We start from the raw sequence: 6,332 nt of genomic DNA, 5'->3' as shown, positions 1-6,332 counted from the left end.
GCAAAACGCCTTTCAGCTGGCGGCTCCTAGGGAACAAAGTACCACGCGTCGGCGAATCAGCATTCTAGTATGGATAGTCCATGGAGACGCAAGTACTTTGAAGGTTATTGCCACTAGGGCGTTTTGCCTCGCCAAAATGTTAGATGTTTCTTCAAAATGTGGAAATTTTCGGTTTTTCCGACCTTCCCATGCACTATTTTGAAACTTTCTTCGCCTATCCTACATAATTTTAGATCTAGTTTTGTTACGGACATATTAATGACGGTAAATATGAGGGAAACCACAAAAGGCGTTTTGCATCGGGGGGGCGTTTTGGGGCCTCTTCCCCTATCCTTGACAAAGTGCAATTATTATATTCGCACACGCAACAAGAGAAAAACTTCCGTTGAAGTATTATTTGTTGCGATACATTCTGAATCCAAAGGGACTTTGATATTTTGACATTTGCACATATCATGAGTTTGTGAGACAGTGCACAGCTACTGTGCATCTCTCCCACATATCTCTCTTTGACACAGATTTAGACTCTATTATGGTATCGCCACGATGTGTGAAAATTATTCATGCGATGTGTAAATTACTTTTAGCGTGTGCTGAGCAAACAAAGCAAGTTGATGTTCTATTGCTGGAAGAAATACCTACCTTTTCTCTAAAAACAATGCACCACGCGTCCGCTTCTCTGCTTAAGTTTTGGTGAACAAAGTGGGAGAACGAGAAGGACATCGCAACCGTTAGTTATTTCATACAATTGTGGAAAACTCTAGCACTTGAAATCGTTAATATCGATAGTATTTACAAGTTAACGTGCTTACTTCAATGTTTCAATATTATTATACGAGAAAAAATAAATATTGGAGAATAAAATGAGAATAATATATTGTGTTAACGTCAAAGCCATAAGAATATCTACTAAAAGGGCTTGAAACCAAGCATTATTCTGTACGATGGATTGATTTGCATAATGATTAAAATTATCGAATGATTGAAATTTATTACGCACATTGCATTGAAGCAACCCTCTTTATCGACCCAATAAGAAACATAGTTTCATGCCTTCACCACTTGAGTTCGCTTCCACGCATTACAATCGACGCTACATTACACGCCATCTCTAGTTCACCCGAGTAAACCTTTTTCACCATTTCACCGTCTCACCACGGAGATCCGTCAGATTTGACAGCTGTCACATTTGGCATTTTCAAAAGCGCCCCCTTCACTAACACACACCCAAAAATTGACTCCATATGATTCGCAATATGTTTTCATTTCTCTTGTTTCTGAATGACGATCTGAGTCGCGTGTATTTTCTCACTTCCATTTGATGGCTCTGACTTGCTCCATATTCTAACCTCCGATATCAAACATATTGGGCTGGTCGCTTTACCAATACCATCGCCGTTGCCGCTAACAGGGGGAGCGATCACACCACAAGGGAAGACGGGACTACGGTCGCCTGTTCGATGTCTCACCTTAGTCAGAGTGCTAGGAACCGTGTTCAGGAATAGTCACATTCTACGTTGTCTCCAGTATTTTTTCCTGTGAGGAATAAAAATCTGGCTCGCTTGTCGTCTGTTGTGTGTATTCTCCAGTGGGTTGTTCAGGTGTTTTGCAGTTGACGGAAAAAGTCACGTATCCAGTAGACAGTCGCAGCAGCGCAGTGAAAAGTCAAGGGAATAAGCAGCGTGTGCGATCGCCTTGGGCTGACCAGTTGGTCTTGATGCAATATTGGCAGAATTAGATATCTGGTGAACGTGTGTGCAAGAGCTGTTCTCTCTGATACGGAGGGGCATCCGTTGTGTAGTTCGTGAGCTTGAAGTCTCGTGATTATTCGTAGTATTTTCCCCCCAAGTTGGTTGGGAAGTTCGCTCCTCGTGGATGAATAAGGCCTAGTTTTATGAAACGTAAAATTGTGGCTTAGTTGTTGGGTAATTTATTGATTGAAGAAAAGGCAAATAAGAGCAGAGTGTGCTTCTAAGGCCATCCAGCCGAGGTGTGGAGACGAGGTTGTTTCAAAGAATTAAGCAACAACTCGAAAAGTGAGGTGATTCTTTTGGTTTCTCTCCGAAATTGAAGAAGTTCGGTGTGTACGAGCTAGTGTTGGCCATATCCAATACAGAGCAGACGTGTGGATACGCTTCGTGTGTTGAAAAGGTTTTATCCGAAGCAAAGGTTGTGTAATTTTTTTCCGATACCAGCGACCGAAAAGTGCAACGCTTTTGACAACATCCCACATTGGTTGTTTAGCACCGTTATTTCTCGTTGACGAGAACAGTAAACAAATCAAAGGTATGTTTCCTTAAAATTGTTTTATTTCGTAATTATTTAGTTGAAATCTCTCACTAACTCTGTTTTCCTCTATCTGTGGTGGTTAGTGCGTATTCCATCCGACAAACAAATAATAAAATAGGCAGTAGTCGATAAACTCGATTCCTTTAGCTCTAATACTGTAATGCGAATTAATGACAACCATGAAGCATTTAAGCGTGAGTGTTTGTATAGCGATGATAGAAATTCTGCGTAGATAATATTTATCTGCGTCTAAACCTTCCCTTCTAGCTGCTTATGTTTTAACTAATTAGAACATGCTGTTAACTCTCTAGTGCGCTATAGCCAATACCTTAATCATGAAACATGTATCGTAGGCATCACTTATCCTCAACTTGGAGTAATCCGGGCTTTGATTCACTGATATTCGAAAAAAAAATACTGGCTCAAACTAGTTATTGTCACTTTTGAATGTTGTGCAGCTTCGGCGGAGAACTTCGCTGGATGGAACTGAAACTTATTCCCAATGAAGCACCCAAGCACCAGGCTGACACAGTGGTGTTAATTAGAAAACGTCTTCGATTGCTAATAAATATGTGCGGTTGACAAGGGGTTTACGTGACGCATGGTCATATGTTTGGCGCAAAGTAGCTTCGTGCTGTGCAGAGTTGGGCGATAAAAGCTTTTATCACGATTGCTTCTGCATGGAAGGGACACTGACAAAGTGACGATAGAAAATTAGTGCCACACTCGTTTTTGTCGCATTGTGTGCGTCATGTAACATGACTTTTTGATTCATAATATCGTGCTGATCTGTTCTTTGCGTGGTGTTTCTGACACCACGTTTTGCAATCGTTTTATTTATCTTAATGTTTATATACTGAAAATTGTGTTCAAATTATTTTAAATCATACGTTGATAATTAATGTCTTTTATACGTGACAAAACTATTGTGGCAATAATCAACCCTATAAGATCCAACAATCAAAAACCAACAATCAAATTGACCATCATAGAACACCCATCACTCTTAAAAAAGAGCAAACAATTTTTTTCCCTGAAGAAACCATCGAACCCGATGTCAAAACGTTGGACAAATTTAAAAATTTGTTCTAAAACCACCAAACATGCAGTTTGATTTGACGAAAGATTCCTAGATTCCTTTTTATTTCAAGAAGGATCCAACTAATGCAAATACTTCATTTTCTATAGAGATCCTTATTTTTTTCGTTACAGTCTCATAGGACAGGCACGGCCACGTGTTAGCAAGCACAGTTTTGTAGGAATTTTAGTGAAAATGATTATTTGATTCAATGAGACGTGAAATAACAATTACCTGACAATTGGCAAGCAAACATCATTTTTGATCAATATTTTCTTTCATCCACCATGCGCCTCCTCCTCATTTTGGATAAGCGCTGGGAAAACTTCATCCTTGCCGGCAGATTTGAATGACTCAGAAGATCTCACTGTCATTTCGATAGTAGCACGAGTATAAGTTTCTTCAGCTAGCTTTTTTGCATTTTGCCTAGTTCCTGAAACTCGAGAACGAAATTCGTTTGGAGCAGATACGATTACTGTACGTAGTACCTGCTGCATTTACACTCGATACTGAAACTGGGCCAGGAAAGTGATTTTCAAAAGACTTCACTTTGTGCATCGTTAGAATCAATCGTTAATAAACCGGTCGTCAACTGCCGAAACCATTGCATTGAAATAATCTTTTGAGAGATCTCAAGTCTTGCAACTACAACCCTAGTAGCACTACTCACGCTGATTTGGTTGTAGCAACTCAAATGTGACTAAATTTGGTTACGTTTGAGTTACTGTAACTGCTCTACTACATGTGTGTTACTCGGGAAGAGTCTCATATTTGATTTTACATATATGATTTTTGTTTCGCTTTCCTCATGTCTTAATTGTCTTCTTCTTCTTCTTATTGTCATTACATCCCCATACTGCGACAGAGCCGCGTCGCAGCTTAGTGTTCATTAAGCACTTCCACAGTTATTAACTGCGAGGTTTCTAAGACAGGTTACCATTTTTGCATTCGTATATCATGCGGCTAGCACGATTATACTTTTATGCCCAGGGAAGTCGAGACAATTTCCAAACCGAAAATTGCCTAGACCGGCACCAGGAATTGAACCCAGCCACCATCAGCATGGTCTTGCTTTGTAGCCGCGCGTCTTACTGCACGGCTAAGGAGGGCCCCTTCTTAATTGTACTCTGTCATTATTGTAAAGCCTTCCGGGAAGCATTTGTTACGATTGAATTTCTTTCGGATAGCTTTTCTGAGTTCAAAAAAATTGGTTTCCACCGTGAATTTTTCTCGAGCAAACCATTTTAGTGCTACAGCTCACGTGATGTTTGTAATAAAGTTGGAAGCATGTTGCAATTGTGAAGGCGATTTTATATCCGGTAGATCCGTAGCGTCCTTGACGAAACCATTACTGAGGAGAATAAAATATTTAGATATATGAAGAGTTATTTGGATCTCATAGAGAAAAGAACAATTAGAAGGTTAAGTTGTTCAAAGATGCTTCAAATAGCCGTAAGTAAATAATTGTATTTACATTGGTCTTCTGTATGAAATATAGTACATATTTATCTTATTCCACATTATTAATCCTAAATTTAAAACTCTGCTTCGATATCCCAAAGACTTGTTAATTATTAACACAGTTGTATGCTCTCCGGGCCGATAGTGTCTTGAAATTTATTAGCATACAGCTCGATATTTCGGTGGTGCACAGTAACTTGGTCTCGCACAGAAAAATTTTGAAATCGATTTTTTTATGCCAAATATCTTAGAAATGCATGAAACGTCGAGAGCTTTTCCAAGTCTCATAAAGTCAATTATCCTGAAAAAAAAAATTTGGCGTAACACCAAGTCCCAAGTCCCCAAAAGTATTTTTTTTCGAGATGACATCAGATCTCGAAGTTTCATGCATTTCTAAAACATTTAGCATAAAAAAATTTCGATTTAGGATGGGTATGGCTTTCATTTAGTTGTGATTGCAATGAATTTCGTTCATCCCACTCAGAGTTATGATTTTTTTAGGGGCAAAATCATGCCGAAAACACTAAATCGATTTGAAGCTCACCTAAATTTCAACCAATTGAGCTGAAAATTTCACCAGAAGTCTATCTTAGCATAAGAATTGTGAATATCGGTTGACCGGTCGATTGAAAGAAACTGTTTTGAAATTTGAACAGATCTAATGGACAGGGTGTTTGGATTCATATCAACTAAAATCTAAAGCTTTATAAACTTCGATGACGATCACTCCAGTAGTACCAGTGAATGCGTCCGTACTCCTTGGGTACGTCTGGCGTGGTAATTATCCGGCTCGAACATCAAATTGGGAGAACGCCCTATCCTCAATAGCAAAATAGTTGAAGTGCTTAGTGACTCTATCAACAACTCTAACCTCCCGTCCCCACTTCCGTCGGGTTAAGTTCAGCTAAGGTTAATTTGGTCAAAACCCTGTCCTTGCCCCGCATGATCAACAACAGGGCGCTCCACCTGCGGATAGAACAGGCTGTCAATCATAGCCGCTTTCTCTTCGATTTGGAACCAACCTGCCTTGCTCACAATAACCTCAACGATGCCCTTTCGCCAACTTACAACTAGTATGTGAGAGCTGTTTCTGGATTGCCTCCGTCTACAACTGCCGATATCCCCTTTGCCTAATATTTCGCCATCAAGTGCTGGTGACCATCTACCGAAAAACCGCTGCTTTGGACTCTTCAACTTTCGGAGATCATATAATCCCGAATAGAAGCGCTGCTCCCCTCTCAGTAGCTCGAGTCCACTAGCATGGAGGTAGGAGCAGGCACTCCTCTCTAACCGTCATAAACAGCTTCATAGTGTAACGTTTTCGCAGAGACAGCAATTCAGAGGCGCTTAAAAGGTTGATGGGAAAACTCTTGCACGACGAATACAGAAACCATGAACATAGGCTTACGGAAGGATCTGTTTCAAGTCGTACTGTTGGAATCTGGATTTCCGGCATCAATATCACCATCTCAAACAGCCACGGCTTCCATCGCAGCCATGTATC

General features: G+C 40.1%; 1 protein-coding gene across 6 annotated transcripts in view; it reads left to right on the top strand.

The window, feature by feature from the left end:
* Positions 1-1,419: 1,419 nt before the first annotated feature.
* LOC134213155 (protein NDRG3) overlaps positions 1,420-6,332 on the top strand; it is a 169,273-nt gene continuing 164,360 nt past the window's right edge. Inside the window, exon 1 of one of the 6 annotated variants that reach the window (XM_062691818.1) lies at positions 1,420-2,286. The gene's annotated coding sequence lies outside the window, so the exon portion shown is untranslated. The remainder of the gene's footprint in view (positions 2,287-6,332) is intronic. The other 5 variants (XM_062691814.1, XM_062691815.1, XM_062691812.1 and 2 more) reach the window with 5 other exon arrangements.

Source organism: Armigeres subalbatus, chromosome 2 (assembly GCF_024139115.2).
Source record: "Armigeres subalbatus isolate Guangzhou_Male chromosome 2, GZ_Asu_2, whole genome shotgun sequence".
NCBI lineage: Eukaryota > Metazoa > Arthropoda > Insecta > Diptera > Culicidae > Armigeres > Armigeres subalbatus.
Note: the sequence above shows the minus strand (reverse complement) of the source record. Positions and strands in the feature narration are given on the sequence as shown.